This window comes from Lissotriton vulgaris, chromosome 6, assembly GCF_964263255.1.
Source record: "Lissotriton vulgaris chromosome 6, aLisVul1.2, whole genome shotgun sequence".
Classification (NCBI taxonomy): domain Eukaryota; kingdom Metazoa; phylum Chordata; class Amphibia; order Caudata; family Salamandridae; genus Lissotriton; species Lissotriton vulgaris.
In genome coordinates, this window is record NC_141694.1 from 1283132008 (window position 1) to 1283151484 (window position 19477).

The window sequence follows — 19477 nt, forward strand, 5'->3', positions numbered from 1 at the left end:
CAAGTGTAAGCTCAAGTGGATTTGGAGCCTCTCCGGTGCATCTATCGGTTGGTTTCTTCCGGACCAAAACACAGTTTTATAGCACTGTGGTGGCCCGGTAATACAATCTAAGGTTAGGTAAGGCCTACCCTCCTCTTTCCCTCGAGAGCATAAGAAATTTGAAAGATCTTTTTGGCTTGGCGTATGCCAATATAAATCAGGAGAACACATCTTCCAATTTTCTTTAGACATTCATTCAAAAGTTCTAGTGGAATTCCTCAAAAAAAGATAAAATTTTAGGGGGAAAAAGCATTTTTATAATATTGCATCTCCCAATAATGGATAAATGAAGGTTATGTAACCTATAGAAATCTTGCTTAGTTTTAGTTATCAGAGGTTCTATGTTGTTGATATCTATTTCTGCGGATATATCTATTCCTAGATAAGTTGCTTTTTCCGTAATTCTGTAATCAATAATTGTTGTTATTAACTACTAGCTGCGTTTTGGAGCAATTAAGATTATATCCAGAAATATTCCCAAATCTATCTGCTTCTTTTTTCAATTTCCTGAAGAGTATTGATAGGATCTGGGGTTCCAAGGGCGATATCGCCTGCATATGCCAGCACTATTGTGTCCCAGAAATGAGTCAACATGGGTCTGATAGCTTTTTTATTTTCTAGCTGTCGTAAAAGGGAGTCAATATAGATTGCAAATAGTAGGTGTGAGCTCAGGCAGTCTTGTTGGGTCCCCCTAGTTATGTCAAACGGCTCCAACAATGTGCCATTAACTCAGACTCTGGCCACCGACTGATAATTGAGCATTCTAATGGCCTGTAATAATCCCTCTTTGATACCGACCTTTGTCAGGGCCTCCCATAAGAAAGACTAGGAGACCCTGTCAAAAGCTTTCTTGACGTCCAGTAGAATTAGGGCCATTGGGTCATTAGATGTTGTTGTGGCATCTAAGAGTGCAATTATACTCCTAACATGATCAACTGCCCCCTCCTTAGGATGAATCCATGCTGTTGCTCAGAGACTACTTCATGGATAATTGGCGCTATACCAGACGCCAAGACTTAGGAGTATATCTTGCTATCACTATTTATTAGTGTTATTGGTCTATAAGATCCGGGCTCACTCACCGGCGTATTTTTTTTAAGAAAGATTACAATTTTGGCAGAAGATCAGGTGGTTTACCCCCTTTAAATACATGGTTAAATATCAAGGTCATGCAATCCTTGAGTTACTGTGAATTACGGGGGGTCGGCGGTTTTCCTTGCAAGCGGCCAAACTCTGGAATAACCTTCCTGAGAGCATTCGACTCCTACCGAACCATCTCATGTTCCGGAAACAATTAAAAACCTTTCTTTTCCGATGAGTGAGGATGATGTTACCTGGGTCAAAGCGCTGGGATGCCCTAGGGTAGCCATGCGCTATACCAAGTATATTTTCATAATATTTTCATTCATTTTGTTTGTAAAATCCAGCACTGTGGCTTTACCATTAGGCAGGCTGTTAATGCTTAATAGTATCTCGATCCAGTCCAGGGGAGCTTCTAGTTGTTGTTGATCCTCCACCAAAAATTGTTCTCCCGGAGTTAAATTCAGATATTCCTTGATTTATGGGATCTCCTGGAAGGTCGTCCTGATATAACTTTTGAAAGTATTAAAGAAATATGTTTTGGATACCGTCTGGATCCGAGACTAGTCCTCGTATAGGGTCCATAATCTACTTTATTGTATTTTGAGTCGTTTTTTGGCTGGCTCTCACAGCCAAACGATGCCCTACCGGCTCACTACACTGGTATGCTACCTCTTTCCACAAAGAAGGTCTGTCAGCTGCATCTTTAGCGTTGATTTTCATAATGTGTGATTTTACTACTATTACCTTGGCTTGTGCCTCCTCAATCCCCCCTCCCTTTTTGAAGTGTTTTGGCCAGATCCTCCTCTGCTTGAGCTAACACAATTTGTAAATCGTGAGTTTGTTTCTGTTTCCTTTTATTAAGATTTAGGGATGAGGGTTCCCCCTAGATACCTGCCTCAGTGCGTCCCAGACATAATCAATTCCTGTATTACCTAGATTTTTACCCTTAAGAACAGAGGCTCAAGTCGGCCTTGCACTTTGAGAGGATTAGAAAAAAAAGTAAAACCTGGATCCGAAGCATTTTGCCAGTTCCATACATTGTTCAGTCCGTGATCTATACATATTGCCCTTAATGCTCGAATTTTTTTAGGCTTCCTGCCACTATAGGACCCCTTCGTTTCTGAGTTCAATTTCATGCTAACTGGGATATTTATATTAAAATCCTCACAAAAATTGTCTTTTAAATAGCATCCATTCCTCATTGTAGGTGTGGGAGGATTATAGGGTGTCTCTTTCCCTATTTTCTCCCTCCTCTTTCTTTTTAATGGTCCTGATGAAGCACTCTGGGATCCACTAAGGACCACTAGATAGCGCGAAACATGTCGACCCCGCACCACTAGACACAATAGCACTTTCACACACGGGTTGAGAGAAGTGGGAACCCATTTGTTTCCATACCCCCTCTACTAGCGGAACCAGCATCTTCATCCTTGTTTTGATTTTAGCTTAACTATTTGTACCTTCCAATAAATACGTTTGGGTTACAACTGGTTATTTTATCTACCCTCACTTTCATCACCTGGCCCCACACATCCGCATGCACAACTGCGGCACCTCCTAAAAGATCTCCACCAAAGTGCCCTCTATGAGGGCCCATGAGGGACTGCAGTGCCACCCCCACGCGGAGCAGTGCCCAATGATGACGCTTTACACTCGCAAAGGTGTGTGAGGGCACAACATATACAGGAGGATCATTCTCCCCACTCACTTTCTCATTCCTTTTCAGAGACATCCCCTAATGCAACCACAAGAGGCTGCACTTTATTCTTTCTTCCCTAGGAACTAGTACCTCCTCTTGTATTTTACATTGTCAAGGATTCTACTATAGATTGAGCAAATGTTTAGTGAGTCTCCAGTGGATACACAGCATTCTGTTATCATCTATCTCCCTGCTTGATCAGCCATTGTTCGAGGAAATTGTAATGTAGCATTTGAGTACAAAATCGCCACCCCTCTTGTCCGTGTGATTTGTGTTGTCCCTCCGACCACTCTACATCCTAATGATTTCAAGAGATGTCTTTGCCCTCCCTCTATGTGAGTCTCCTGTATGCACACTACATCTGTTATGTTATGTTATGTTATGTTAAGGGAATTTTGTATAGCGCACTGTCACCAGAGGTATCATGGCGCTGAAAGGGTGCTGAGGAAACAGAGGGATTTTAGCGGGATTGTGGGAAAAGCCAGGTTTTTAATGATTTGCGAAATTGAATCAGAGTACCGGAAGTCCTAACTGAGAGGGGGAGAGAGTTCCAAAGTTTGGGGCCGAGAAAGGCAAATCTTCGACCCCCAGATCTACAGAGTTTGAAGGGAGGGACCACCAGAAGATGTAAGTGAAGTGATCTAAGGTTACGTGAGGGACAGTAGGGGCAGATCAGGGATTTCAGAAAGGCGGGACAGGAACCAGAGAGAGATTTGAAAATAAGACAGCCAACCTTGAAGGCAGCCCTTAGGCTAACCGGGAGCCAGTGTAGCTTGATAAGGAGGGGTTTGGCGGACTGCCACTTCGGAATCCCGAGGGCCAGTCTCGCCGCCTGGTTTTGGATGACTTGCAACCTATTGATGGAGCATTTGGGCAAGCCGTAATAGATGGAATTTGAAAAATCCAGGCGGGAGAGAACAAGGGCCATGATGACTTGAAGCAAGGCATCAGGAGTAAGAAGGTAGGCCACCTTCCTGATCCTGCGCAGTTGGAACATGCAGGAGGAAACCACTGTCCCCACCTGCGGCCCCAGAGAGAGCCCAGCGTCAATAGTGACCCCGAGGCTTTTCACCGAGGTTACCGGGGTGGGAGGAGAGCCAAGCTCTGTCGGCCAGAAATATGGACCCCAGTGGACGGCGCTCCTACCCGGCAGGAGGAGCTCCGTCTTACCGGGGTTCAATTTCAGCTGGTTCTGACACATCCACTGAAAGATATGGGACATGACTGCCTGAAAAGTAGGAATAGAAGAAGGAGAGTTTAGAGAGAAAATGAGTTGTAGGTCGTCCGCGTAATTGAAGACGCGGACGTCCCACTGCCTCAGAGAAGAGAGAAGAGGGCGAAGATAGAGATTGAAAAGAAGAGGGGATAGAGAGGAGCCCTGAGGGACCCCACAAGACAGATGTTCCCTAGGGGCCCTAAATGTACCTAGGCTGAGGGACTGGGATCTCCCCATAAGGAAAGATTTCACCCAGGCCAGCGCCAGGCCCTGGATGCCGGCCTGTTCGACACGGTGGAGGAGGATGTTATGGTCCACCGTGTCGAAAGCGGCCGACAGATCTAGTAAAACCAGGGCCTGGGAGGTACCCTTGTCAGCTCCGTCTCTCAAGGTATCTAGGACAGCCAGGATCACAGCCTCCGTAGAATGACCAGGGCGGAAGCCGGCCTGGTTGGCCTCGAGAAAGATGGAACTCTCGATGAACCCCGAGAGACAGGCAGTGACATGGGCCTCCAAGATTTTTGAGAAAAAAGGTAAGAGAGAGATAGGACGATAGATCTGCTTTTAGTAGGCGAAGCCCTATGGCGGTATGATGTCTTTTTTAGGGTCATTCAGGCCATCGATATTGATGGTGGCAATAAGTATCTTGTCCATCAGAGATATACAGAAAAAGCATGATTAAGGCTTTAGAAGATCTTTCTCCCGCTGGATAGCCCCCTCTCCCTTCAAACCCCCACCTGCACCCAAACCCCCCCTCCCAACACCTATAGCTAAGGTGACCTGGCTCGTCCCGAGCCAGGATGATGATATCTATCAATCGTGAACTTGTCGCTACTCGGACCTTTCCCCTCTTCTATATAGTAACACCAGTGAAATATCACTTGCTGATTAAAGTAAGCAAAATTAACCTCTTTTTTAAAAACTTTCTTAAAAATGAAGACTACACTAGCAACATGTTGGGACATGTCCCCTGTGTAAATGTTTATGCTTTCCGGCAGTCCTTATTCCCAGAGCTACCGGAAATCCCCTTCAAATACGCTTGTATTTGGATCCCTGAAACAAAGCTACAGGTCGTTCCCTTAAAAATAATCTTGAGCCTAGCAGGGTTCTGTAGATAGACCTTGGCGTTGATCTGTTGAAATGGGGAAAAACGTTGTCTTAATATCCACCTCCATTCCACTGTAGCGTGGCAGAGTCAGGCCTGGTGAAGAACCTCACTCCTTCGTATTCCTTTTTTGCTGTTGGGCGGGCTAGGTCATATAGAGATTGTCATAGTAAGAAGTTCCCAAAGCATGCCAACATAGCACGTGGTCGTTCCGGGGTATTCATTGGTAATTTTGAGGGTGTTAAGAGTTTAAGAAAAAAAAGGTAGCTGGATCTCTTTGTCCCAATCCAAGGTGTTCAATTCGGAAAAGGCCCCTCTCAGTAGAGAGACCATGTATGTTTTAGGATCACTTCCCTCTACCCCAGCAGGGATTCCCAGAAAACGGAGATTGTTGCGATGTTGCCTGTTTTCCTGGGCTTCCACCTTCCACATCTTGTCTTTTACGATTCCCTTGTGCTCATCATTCTGGGTCTTTACGATGGCAACATACTTTTCAGGTATTTCGGTGCACGCTTCTACAGAGGCCATTCAGTCCTCAATATCTGCACAAGTTTTGCCGACCTTCCGAACAGCCCCCTGCAGTTTTTTTGCCAACAAGCACGCCCTCCAATTGTCCATCTTCACCTACTCGTGGAAGCTCTTGATTGTTTGCAGTACCACTGATAAAGCTAGGTCATTCATCAGTTCTCCAGTAGGGCTCCCTTCTGCTCTAATCATTTGACCTGGTTGTGACGTTAGCTGTGAAGTGGAGTAGTCCCATTTAAAATCCCAGAGACTGCCACAATCAGATGTCTCACATGGATTTTTCCTCCCTTTCTTTTTTGTTAGGCATTTCTTTTGCCCTAACGTGGATGAAGGAAACTCAGATTCTGAGCTGCTTTTCCAGTTGGCCCCCTCACCTTCACTGGAGGCCGATAGACTGACATCGGAGATCTCAGAGTCATCTGTTAGTAAAAGAATATATTCTCAGGTATGTCCGGGGAGCGAGCCTGGCTTATAGGGTATTCATTGCCTCAATAGCTCCCAAGTGGATTTTACATATTTTGTCCCCCCTCTGAAGCCCACCGTTATTATTTGTAGGAGCGAGATCCTTTGTGACTAAAACATGACCTATGTCAGAATTATCAGAAGCATTGTGGGAAAGTTCAGCCACGGGGTAGAGTTAATGTTAGCAGTCACTTGTTCATCTCTTCCCTTGCCCAGCTCCACAGTTCCTGATGAAGGGGCCCCCTTTTGAGTAGCAATACCAAAAAGGTTGGAAATTGAAGGTTGACAGTCCGCTGTGTTCTGTGAGCCCTTGCACAGGGCTTTTTTGATTGTTTCAATTTTATTTGATTTGTCAAGGCTCTCAGCTTTTTCCCCAGCTTTTTTCTTTCCTTTGCAGCTGGGTCCTCCGATTTGTAGTTTCCACTAAGGAGCTCTTTTTGTACTAAGGGCTGGTTTGCAGTCGCCAAGGATTGTTAATTATTCATGGCTTTTGCCAGGTTTCCCATGTCAACCTGATATGTCCTGATATAAGCTATAATGTTGAACCTTGTAAATGGAAAACAAAAGTCTCTTTTTTCGCAGCCAGTGCCTTCTCCTTACTGTCATTGTGGTTGTGGCTAGGGTTGTTACTGCCAACCACACTTGATTATGTGTGTGCTCCCGCTGCAGGCGGGACGCAAACACAGAAATCATTGAGAGCGCCCGGGGTGGGAGACGTGCAGTGTCGCCGGCCACAGGCCAACAAGCGCAACAACGGATTGATCCTGATAGAGCAAGGATTCAAAAAAACTGAACTTGCTTGGATCAATTCCTCTTTAACAAGTACTAATCTCCAGGTATAAAAAAGAAGTGAAAAATAACAGGCACACGACATTCACATACAGGGAAGAGATCTTTTTGCATGCTTAAATAAAAAAGAATAATTTGCAGAGCAATAAAATCCAGCTTTGTACTAAAAAATGCTTCTGCGCATGTGCAAACCAGAACCTATGTAAATAGCCATGTGATTAACTTGTTTGAGAGGGAAACTCTCACACATGTGCAAGAATTTCTAACGTTAGGTCTTGAAGTACCGCTTGCCTGGCATATGCTTGCCTAAACTTTAAAAGAAACTAGTTCTGCTAAAGCTTTTACTTAAAGAAAATAAAATAACATGGGATAGAGTAGAAGCTGGTGGTGAATAGTGACAATTAAGCATGGGCGGAAAATTCGTTCCGCTCGCGGATTTTGCGGATTTTCGGTAAATTCGCAATCCGCGAGATTCGCGAATTTCCCGCAAAATCCACAAATTCGCACGAAGCGAATTTTTTTTTCTTGGTGATACAATTGTGTGGCGTTCACTTACCGTCATTCAGCGTTTGCCGAGTTGTTTTTCTCGATATTTTGCGAGTGCTGCGCCATTTTGGATCTTGCTGCGGGATCCCGTGGGAGTTTGGCGACCGTGATTACGTCATTGCGGCTTGCCACCTTGCACAGCGAGAGTTTGTCAACGCGAGTACGCCGTGATCACGTATCGCGGGAGTTCGCAATTGCAAACACGTACATGCAGCGGGCAGTAACAATCTCGCACTCGCGAAACTACAAAATTTGCAATTATGCACAAGAAATCCACCAGCAAGCAGCATAAACCTTCTGGAAATTATGACCTAGTCTTTCTGTGGGGTGTCTTGAATTTAAACATCATGGAGGGCCTGGATGGCATGGAATTGTGCTGATTTTTCGATTTTTTGGGGTGTTCATGGGGACAGGCCATGTGGGTGGGGGCCATTTTGAGTGCTGCTACAGGCAGGCCCCGGCCATGTGCTGGGAGGCAGGGGGCCATTTTGAATGCAGGTAGTGTTCTTAGGTCTGCAACCATTTTGCCTAGCTTTCAACCTTTATGCCCAGGGGTAGTCAGTGGTGCATGGGCTTAGTCTTTCTGTGGGGTGTCTTGAATTTAAACATCATGGATGGCTTGGGATTGTGCTGATTTTTCTGTGATTTTCGTTTTTTGGGCTGTTGTTGTGGCCTTTTCACCAGGGGTATTAAGTGGTGCATGGGCCTAGTAAGCGTGGGCGGAAAATCCGTTCCGCTCGCGGATTTTGCGGATTTTCGGGAAATCCGCAATCCGCGAGATTTGCGGATTTCCCGCAAAATCCGCAAATTCGCACAGAGCGGATTTTTTTGGCGGCGCGCGGCGTTGGTGATACAATTTTTGCGGCGCGCGGCGTTTCTCATCGTTTGCCGAGTTGTTTTTCTCGATATTTTGCGAGTGCTGCGCCATTTTGGATCTTGCTGTGTGATCCCGCGGGAATTTGGCGAGCGCGATTACGTCATCGCGGCTTGCCAACTTGCACAGCGAGAGTTTGTCAACGCGAGTACGGCGAGATCACGTCTCGCGGTACTTCGCAATTGCGAGATTTGAGATGTGGCGAGCGAAAATATAAATTTGCAATTCTGCACAAGAAATCCACCAGCAAGCAGCATAAACCTTCTAGAAATGATGATTTTTATGTGAATAACTCCTTAGTTTGACATTTGCCTGCACTTTTTTAGCGAGGAGTCCATTTTGGGGAGGGGGCAGGGGGGTGGGAGGAAGGAAGTGCCCCATAGTCTTCAACTTCCTGTTCCTGTTCAGCAGGCTCCTCCCAGTGCTTTGTCCATCTCCTGGTCACTTTTCATTTGGATGTGGACCTGGAAGGATTACTTTTTGTGGATGCTGCTGGATCTTTGGATTTGAGGCCTTTTTGACTTTGTTTGGATCACTGTTGGATTAGAAATTTTACAAGTAAGTTTGTTTGGGGCATTACAGTTGCTGCAACTAAAATTTTGGGATTTTCGATTTTTGGGCTGTTTTGGGGCCTTTTGCCCAGGGCCCAGGGTACTCAGTGGTGGGTGGACTGATTCTTTCTGTGGGTTGTCTTGAACTTAAACATCATGGAGGCCATAGATGAATTGGGATTGTGCTGATTTTTCTGTGTTTTTCGATTTTTTTTTTTTGTAAAATTTTGTGTTTTTCGATTTTTGACCTGTTGTTGGGGCCTTGACCAGGGGTAGTGAGTGGTGCATGGGCCTAGTCTTTCTGTGGGCTGTCTTGAATTTAAACATCATGGAGGCCATGGATGGAATGGGATTGTGCTGATTTTGCAGTGTTTTTCGATTTTTGGGCCTGTACTTGTGGCCTTTTCACCAGGGGTATTTGAGTCTAGCATGGGCCTAGTCTTTCTGTGGGCTGTCTTGAATTTAAACATCATGGAGGCCATGGATGGAATGGGATTGTGCTGATTTTGCAGTGTTTTTCGATTTTTGGGGGTGTTCATGGGGAGGGACATGCCATGTGGCTGGTGGCCATTTTGAGTGCAGCTACAGGCACTGGCCATGTGCTGGCAGGCAAGTGGCCATTTTGAATGCAGGCTTTGTTGTTAGGCCTCCAACCATTTTGCCTACTTTTCAACCTTTATTTATGCCCAGGGGTAGTGAGTCTTGCATGGGCCTAGTATTTCTGTGGGTTGTCTTGAATTTAAACATCATGGAGAGGCCATGGATTGAATGGGATTGTGCTGATTTTGCAGTGTTTTTCGATTTTTGGGCCTGTACTTGTGGCCTTTTCACCAGGGGTATTTGAGTCTAGCATGGGCCTAGTCTTTCTGTGGGCTGTCTTGAATTTAAACATCATGGAGGCCATGGATGGAATAGGATTGTGCTGATTTTGCAGTGTTTTTCGATTTTTGGGCCTGTACTTGTGGCCTTTTCACCAGGGGTATTTGAGTCTAGCATGGGCCTAGTCTTTCTGTGGGTTGTCTTGAATTTAAACATCATGGAGGCCATGGATTGAATGGGATTGTGCTGATTTTGCAGTGTTTTTCGATTTTTGGGGGTGTTCATGGGGAGGGACATGCCATGTGGCTGGTGGCCATTTTGAGTGCAGCAGCTAAAGGCACTGGCCATGTGCTGGCAGGCAAGTGGCCATTTTGAATGCAGGCTTTGTTGTTAGGCCTCCAACCATTTTGCCTACTTTTCAACCTTTATTTATGCCCAGGGGTAGTGAGTCTTGCATGGGCCTAGTCTTTCTGTGGGTTGTCTTGAATTTAAACATCATGGAGGCCATGGATTGAATGGGATTGTGCTGATTTTGCAGTGTTTTTCGATTTTTGGGCCTGTACTTGTGGCCTTTTCACCAGGGGTATTTGAGTCTAGCATGGGCCTAGTCTTTCTGTGGGCTGTCTTGAATTTAAACATCATGGAGGCCATGGATGGAATAGGATTGTGCTGATTTTGCAGTGTTTTTCGATTTTTGGGCCTGTACTTGTGGCCTTTTCACCAGGGGTATTTGAGTCTAGCATGGGCCTAGTCTTTCTGTGGGTTGTCTTGAATTTAAACATCATGGAGGCCATGGATTGAATGGGATTGTGCTGATTTTGCAGTGTTTTTCGATTTTTGGGGGTGTTCATGGGGAGGGACATGCCATGTGGCTGGTGGCCATTTTGAGTGCAGCAGCTACAGGCACTGGCCATGTGCTGGCAGGCAAGTGGCCATTTTGAATGCAGGCTTTGTTGTTAGGCCTCCAACCATTTTGCCTACTTTTCAACCTTTATTTATGCCCAGGGGTAGTGAGTCTTGCATGGGCCTAGTCTTTCTGTGGGTTGTCTTGAATTTAAACATCATGGAGGCCATGGATTGAATGGGATTGTGCTGATTTTGCAGTGTTTTTCGATTTTTGGGCCTGTACTTGTGGCCTTTTCACAGGGGTATTTGAGTCTAGCATGGGCCTAGTCTTTCTGTGGGCTGTCTTGAATTTAAACATCATGGAGGCCATGGATGGAATAGGATTGTGCTGATTTTGCAGTGTTTTTCGATTTTTGGGCCTGTACTTGTGGCCTTTTCACCAGGGGTATTTGAGTCTAGCATGGGCCTAGTCTTTCTGTGGGTTGTCTTGAATTTAAACATCATGGAGGCCATGGATTGAATGGGATTGTGCTGATTTTGCAGTGTTTTTCGATTTTTGGGGGTGTTCATGGGGAGGGACATGCCATGTGGCTGGTGGCCATTTTGAGTGCAGCTACAGGCACTGGCCATGTGCTGCAGGCAAGTGGCCATTTTGAATGCAGGCTTTGTTGTTAGGCCTCCAACCATTTTGCCTACTTTTCAACCTTTATTTATGCCCAGGGGTAGTGAGTCTTGCATGGGCCTAGTCTTTCTGTGGGTTGTCTTGAATTTAAACATCATGGAGGCCATGGATTGAATGGGATTGTGCTGATTTTGCAGTGTTTTTCGATTTTTGGGCCTGTACTTGTGGCCTTTTCACCAGGGGTATTTGAGTCTAGCATGGGCCTAGTCTTTCTGTGGGCTGTCTTGAATTTAAACATCATGGAGGCCATGGATGGAATAGGATTGTGCTGATTTTGCAGTGTTTTTCGATTTTTGGGCCTGTACTTGTGGCCTTTTCACCAGGGGTATTTGAGTCTAGCATGGGCCTAGTCTTTCTGTGGGTTGTCTTGAATTTAATGGAACAACCTCTGTGGGTGTGGTTCTGCACTCCTTTGTTAATTCTGATATTTGTTAAGTTCATTCAGTTTCAAAAATGTGGTTGGTGCTGAATGTGATACTCCCTCTGAGCATGGGAGGTATTAGTAGATTCAAACACGCGTTGCTTGGACCCCAAGCTTCACTTTCACACAGCACTCTCTGGTTCTTCATTCAATGTAAAATGAATTTCGTCACATATTATTCATGGGATTGTCTTTTATTGTTTCTCTTTTGATTTATCCTCTTTAGGTAATTATTTCATCATTACCCTCGTTTTTTCATGTAGTCATTTCATATTTAAATGTACATTTGCCCAATGCATTTCAAGCACTAAATGCCCTTCCTCAGGGGACTTCGTTCTGAAAGAATAACAATATGTCGGTACATTCTCACAACCATATTTTCTAAAGCATACACAATTAATATAAACAGTTTATGTCTGTCTTTGATTTATCAACCTTATACCCCTGTGATAAAAACCGTGATTTTTGTCTGTTGGTGCATGTTTTACTTTTTCCAAAATTAAGATGCATGCATACGTGAACTACCCTTCACTAAGATTGGTACTAACCTTCTCTCTAATGTTCTTGAAACGTGTGCATCTGAAAAGTAAATGAACCAAATGTTCAAGGTAACCCCCACTGTCAGATTTTTACACTAACGCGTTTAAAAATCCGCGTTCACAAACTATGCGTCTCCATCTACTATTTGCTTCTTACCGGGTGTTTTCGCTGTTCCGCGTTTACCGCGATTCCTTCTCCCTTCCGGGTTCATGTGTGTTTTGGCGTGCGTCGCTCTATCCTTAATACTCTATGGTCGCGTAATCACGTGACATGTGCCTCAGTGGGTGAGCAAGCTAGAAAACGGACGTGGTTTGTTTGTATCTAATACTATCTTGGCTGACGTGTATGTAAAACCTCGGTTTTGATGTTAAACTGTGCAATGTGGCTAATATCGTTCACTGTGTTTAAATCAGGTGAAAATGTAAGTTATGATAAAAATTAAAATTGTGAACACTAATGATAATTGATGATAACATAATACAAATATTCATAATGAAAGTGCATATATCTACTCCATGTCTTCCAGTCACATCAACTTATATTTACATCTTATGTTCATCTTTAACAGTCTATATGAAGCAACTCAGTTCCATCCGTTCATTTAGTCCTTTCGGATGTAATGTACATAGAAAATTCATCCAAAATGTTTCTCTTCTTAACAGTACATTATTTGTGTCTGTACCCGCCTGTGGTTTTATCATCTCCAATATACAAAATTTGAGTTGCGAAGGATTATGCCTTGCTTCATTAAAATGCACTGCCACTGTGGACTTGGTGTTCTTCAGTCTGATATTACTCTTGTGCTCTGTGAGCCTGATTTTTATTTTTCTCTGGGTTTGTTGATGTGTCCGTTTTCTAGCTTGCTCACCCACTGAGGCACATGTCACGTGATTACGCGACCATAGAGTATTAAGGATAGAGCGACGCACGCCAAAACACACATGAACCCGGAAGGGAGAAGGAATCGCGGTAAACGCGGAACAGCGAAAACACCCGGTAAGAAGCAAATAGTAGATGGAGACGCATAGTTTGTGAACGCGGATTTTTAAACGCGTTAGTGTAAAAATCTGACAGTGGGGGTTACCTTGAACATTTGGTTCATTTACTTTTCAGATGCACACGTTTCAAGAACATTAGAGAGAAGGTTAGTACCAATCTTAGTGAAGGGTAGTTCACGTATGCATGCATCTTAATTTTGGAAAAAGTAAAACATGCACCAACAGACAAAAATCACGGTTTTTATCACAGGGGTATAAGGTTGATAAATCAAAGACAGACATAAACTGTTTATATTAATTGTGTATGCTTTAGAAAATATGGTTGTGAGAATGTACCGACATATTGTTATTCTTTCAGAACGAAGTCCCCTGAGGAAGGGCATTTAGTGCTTGAAATGCATTGGGCAAATGTACATTTAAATATGAAATGACTACATGAAAAAACGAGGGTAATGATGAAATAATTACCTAAAGAGGATAAATCAAAAGAGAAACAATAAAAGACAATCCCATGAATAATATGTGACGAAATTCATTTTACATTGAATGAAGAACCAGAGAGTGCTGTGTGAAAGTGAAGCTTGGGGTCCAAGCAACGCGTGTTTGTCTTGAATTTAAACATCATGGAGGCCATGGATTGAATGGGATTGTGCTGATTTTGCAGTGTTTTTCGATTTTTGGGGGTGTTCATGGGGAGGGACATGCCATGTGGCTGGTGGCCATTTTGAGTGCAGCAGCTACAGGCACTGGCCATGTGCTGGCAGGCAAGTGGCCATTTTGAATGCAGGCTTTGTTGTTAGGCCTCCAACCATTTTGCCTACTTTTCAACCTTTATTTATGCCCAGGGGTAGTGAGTCTTGCATGGGCCTAGTCTTTCTGTGGGTTGTCTTGAATTTAAACATTATGGAGGGCATGGATGGATTGGGATTGTGCTGATTTTGCAGTGTTTTTCGATTTTTTTGTGCTCTATAACTGAACTGATGTTCCTCTGTCTTCCATTTTTTTTAGGTGCACAAGACTCAAGAGAACCACCAGTGCCAGGAAGAAGTCCTGCAGCGGTGCGTGTGTGTGTGCAGCATAACGTCACGCGACGTCACGTCTGGCCTCAGACAACTCTACAATTCGTGCAACTGCGGCCTGCTGTCTGACCTGCTCTGAAGAAGATGGCCCCGCCCCCAAAGAAAGTTCTCCGTAGCTCCTCTAGCAAGAAAGTTGCTAGTAAGGAGCAGAAGAAGCAAGTTACCAAGGAGGCTGGTGTGCCACCCGCCACTTTTTTTGGGAGCAAAAAAAAAAGTACGCCTGCAGCAGCAGGATCTGCTGGGGACCAACCTGAGAGCAGCACCCCTGCTCCATTGGGTTCAGTGCCTCCACCACCAAGGCAACTTAAGTCAAAGCCCTTGAGTGCTTCAGAGGCAGTCAGTGTACTTCTCCAATCACCATCGACCAGTGATGTTGGCTCATCGCAAGAAAGTAGCAGCAATGTCCCTGAATCAACACAGGTTGTTGTAACTCATCTGACAAGTGTTGAACAACCACAGCCGCAACAACACCATGTGCAAGTACACGCCCAAGTACATGTGGAAGGAGAGGCAGCAAAAGGAGATGCGCAAGCAAAGGTGCATGGAGGTTCACAAGTGCCCACAATAGTTGTTCCTCCCGAAGTAGGGGCACATTTGGAAATCGACATTGAAGCTGAGGTATCATTGGAAGCCACTCCTCCTGATGATCATTCATTGTCTTCCACATCCCTAGCAAGGAAAAGATCAAGGGGGGTGTCTACATCTTCTTCAAGCCCACCTCGTTCTGGTGCAAGTGATCTGTCTTGGGAACCACAACAACTGCGGTCTGACAGTGAGGCAGAGGCACACCATGATCTGACACCGGCACCTAAGCGTAAAAGGAAGGTCGTCCAAAAACTCAAACCTATGGAGTGTGATGAGGCTCAACAAGAAGTGACAGATACTGCTGGTGATGAAGCCTCTCACGATGACGACGAGCCAGTCATCACAAAGGTCACTGCAGCCCCACCGGGCATGCAGCAAAGAGACATTTTGACCCTATCCCGAGAAGCTGCTGAGCGTGATGATGATGTCGGCGAGGAGGCAATGGAAATGGAATCATTAGATTTGGAGTTAAGTAGTACACCAAAACCTACCGCTTCCATATTTCTTCGCAAGAAGGTACCCACCTCGTCCTCGACCTCAATTCGTGGTGGTGAAAGTGCAAAACGTACTGAAGTTCGGCAATCCACATCCTCCACTTCATCTGTCATTAGCAGCAGGACCACCACCACCAGTATCGCCGCCTCCTCCGGCCCCCGAAGACATTTCAAGTCTCCAGTTTGGGACTTCTTTAGTGTTTGCCCAAAAAAGGAAAACGTAGCCATTTGTAGCCTTTGTAAGCTTCGATTTAGTCGTGGTAAGCTTGGTTCTAACTATGGTACCGGAGGCCAGAGAGGTCATCTTGAGAGAAGGCACGCTGTCGAATGGTTTCCGCACCTAGAGGCGGTCAAGAAAGCCGGAATTGCACGTAATGAAAACGTTGATTTGTCATCTGCTGATGACGAGGAGGTAGAAGAAGACGATTCAAACACTTCACTTACACCCAGTTCCCATGTCAGCAGCACACCCCATGGGAGCCACACTAAGAGTGTGGGAGAGAGTGAGACATCAATGCGGAAAAGTTCATCAGCGAGCGTAACTGGGTCGAAGAGATCATCATCATCCCGTAAATCATTGGTCCAGGGCAACATTAAAAAGATGTTGTTTACAGAAGCGCAATATGAACGCAACCACCCAATGACCCGTCTGTATAACACTAAGCTGGCTAAAATGCTAGCTCTGGACCTTCTCCCTTTTTCTTTTGTAGAAGGGGTTGGTTTTCTAGAATTAGTGGCAGTGCTCTGCCCTAAATGGAAGGTTCCTAGCCGGTTCTATTTTGCCCGAGTTGCGGTTCCAGCACTACATGAAGATGTTCTGAAGGTGATTGGGGCAGCTTTGCAGAAGAGTGCTGTTCACACTATACATCTGACAACAGACATGTGGACCAGTGGCGCAGGCGCTGATTACATGTGCATCACTGCACACTGGGTCTCTTTTTCAGGGGCTAAAGCAAAGCTAAACTCAGGTGTTGACACTAACATTGTTTTTAAAGGTGCTCGGAAACATGCAACACTAGCCATGTTTGGTTTGGAGAAACGTCACACAGCAGAAAACATTTTGGATGTCTTTAACACAAAGGTCCTTAACTGTCTGTCCCCACTAAAACGCAAGGTTGGTTATGTTTCCACGGACAATGGCTCCAATATAGTTAAGGCCATGAGGGACGGTTACTATTTCAGAGTGCCGTGTTTGGCGCACTGTATAAACCTGGTTGTCCAAAAATTCTTGGGTAATAAACGCAGTGCAGCGTACAGTGTATTGGAGAACTGCCGAAAAATTTGCAAGCATTTCAGGCATTCTTTTAAGGCCCGCAAGCAGCTGAGGAGCATGCTATATCAATGTCAAATGCCAGTGAAAGCACTCATCCAGGAGGTGGTAACACGTTGGAACTCAACCTTCTACATGCTTGAGCGTCTGTATGAGCAGTATACGCAACTCGATCAATATTTCTTGAAAGAGGGTATAGAGGAGCTGAGGATGGGTGGGCCGCAATGGAACATAGTTGAAAGCCTAACACGCATGCTTCGTCCTTTTGAGGTCTTCACGCGTGCAGTCAGCAAGGAGGACTCTAATTTGGGAAAAGCTATCCCATTGTTGTACATGCTGGAGGACCAACTGAAGGAGGTGTGTTCTGTGTTTCGAAAAGATGACAAAAAGAAAGACTCTTCTTTGCTTCTGGCTGAGCAATTATTAGAGCTCCTACAAGGTGATGAACGTCTTAAAAAGATCCACTCAGAACAGCATTACATTTGTGCTACTATTCTGGATCCACGCTACAAAAAGGCGCTGGCAGGCAGAGCATTCTTTCCTTTTGCTGATGAAGATGTTACAAAGTACAAACGTTGGCTAGCCTTGTCAGCCAAGAAGTTTGAAACAGAACGGCTGGAAATTGAAGGAAATGGCAGTACATCAGCAGGCCATCCCCAGTCAAAACAATCCACTTCTGCACCTGTGGCTGTGGCACAAGTGACCTCTCAGCCGTTAAAGACACCGGCAACCGGATCATCTGCACGAAAGACAACAGAAACATTGGAGGCTGAAGAGGATTGGCTAGCTCTGCGTGGGTTTGGTTCTCAAAAGGTCAGAGGCACAGCAAGAGCTACGCAAAGTGGAGGAACCTTGGAGGAGGACCTTGAGTCGATGGTGAAGGACTATCTGAATGACTCCACAGAGGTCTATGTTAATTCTGACCCATTGGCGTATTGGCATGGGAAAAAAGAATTGTGGCCACAGCTCACCAACCTGGCTTTAAACTACTTGTCTTGCCCACTCGCAAGTGTGTCTTCTGAACGGGTTTTCAGTGCGGCTGGTGGGATTGTAACTCCCAAACGGAGCCGCCTCTCGCCCAAAAATGTGGAGAGGTTAACAATGATCAAGATGAATCAGCACCTCATACCACCAGATATAAGAGTACGAGAGAGCGTGCCGGATGAAGAGGAGGTGGCCAGCACCATAGATGAGGGAATTTCTACTCTGTCAGGTGGCACTGACCTCACCCTGGCTGAATTCGCAGAGTATGATGACGAAGCCTTATTCTTATTCCTGGACCGTGATACCGACTTCGAGCCCTGAAAATGAGACAACGAATCAATAACTTTCTTTTTCATCCTTATTCACTTTTATTCCTGTGTGTCTGTCTTTCTTTGTTGTGCACAGTTAATATAATTCAAACTTTAATCAGATAATCACAAAAACAAGCCCATCAACAGAACTGTCTTCACTTGTTTGCTAATTTATTTGAAGGTGCCGCAGTCTGCATTCCTCAGGTTCACAAGTTCAGAAGAACATGCTCCTCTATCCTCCTCCTCCAGACTCCTATTTCCATCAAAGCAGAGGGCTGGTTTACGCCCAATGAAGAAAGACTCAGCACTTGTGGGGGTGTTGTTCTACCTCTTTGCAGGTGAGTTGACGGGTCTGGGGCCATTGCTGGGAAGCACTAAAAGTGGTTTGTGCCAAATCCGAGGCGGAAATTTTTTTGTGTTTTTGATGACTTGCTTGCCTTTGAGGTGCTCTTAGGGGGGGTTCCGTCTGTTTGTGGGTGAGTTTCGTGGTCTGAGAGCATTGCTGGGACACTCTAATCTTGATTGCATTTGCTTTTCAGGAAATCCGTCGTGCCAACCCCGACTTATGGCCTAGCTACGCAGCGCGTTTGGACCGAAGGCCCAGAAATATTGCAAGTATGAGATTTTGCTTTTGGCCTGTTTGGGGGTGTTATGCTTCTTGGCGGGTGGGTTGCCGGGTCTTGGGGCATTCCTGGGAAGGTCTAATACCGGGTAGAAGTGGTTGGGACAAAATCCAGGCCGATTTTTTTTTGGGCTATTTCTGACATTTTGCTCGATGTAGCGTTTTCGGGGGCCTGTTTGGGGGGCTTCCTGGTGTTTGTGGGAGAGTTTCGTGGTCTGGGAGCACTGCTGGGACACTCTAATCTTGATTGCATTTGCTTTTCAGGAAATCCGTCGTGCCAACCCCGACTTATGGCCTAGCTACGCAGCGCGTTTGGACCGAAGGCCCAGAAATATTGCAAGTATGAGATTTTGCTTTTGGCCTGTTTGGGGGTGTTATGCTTCTTGGCGGGTGGGTTGCCGGGTCTTGGGGCATTCCTGGGAAGGTCTAATACCGGGTAGAAGTGGTTGGGACAAAATCCAGGCCGATTTTTTTTTGGGCTATTTCTGACATTTTGCTCTATGTAGCGTTTTCGGGGGCCTGTTTGGGGGGCTTCCTGGTGTTTGTGGGTGAGTTTCGTGGTCTGGGAGCACTGCTGGGACACTCTAATCTTGATTGCATTTGCTTTTCAGGAAATCCGTCGTGCCAACCCCGACTTATGGCCTAGCTACGCAGCGCGTTTGGACCGAAGGCCCAGAAATATTGCAAGTATGAGATTTTGCTTTTGGCCTGTTTGGGGGTGTTATGCTTCTTGGCGGGTGGGTTGCCGGGTCTTGGGGCATTCCTGAGAAGGTCTAATACCGGGTAGAAGTGGTTGGTACAAAATCCAGGCCGATTTTTTTTTGGGCTATTTCTGACATTTTGCTCTATGTAGCGTTTTCGGGGGCCTGTTTGGGGGGCTTCCTGGTGTTTGTGGGTGAGTTTCGTGGTCTGGGAGCACTGCTGGGACACTCTAATC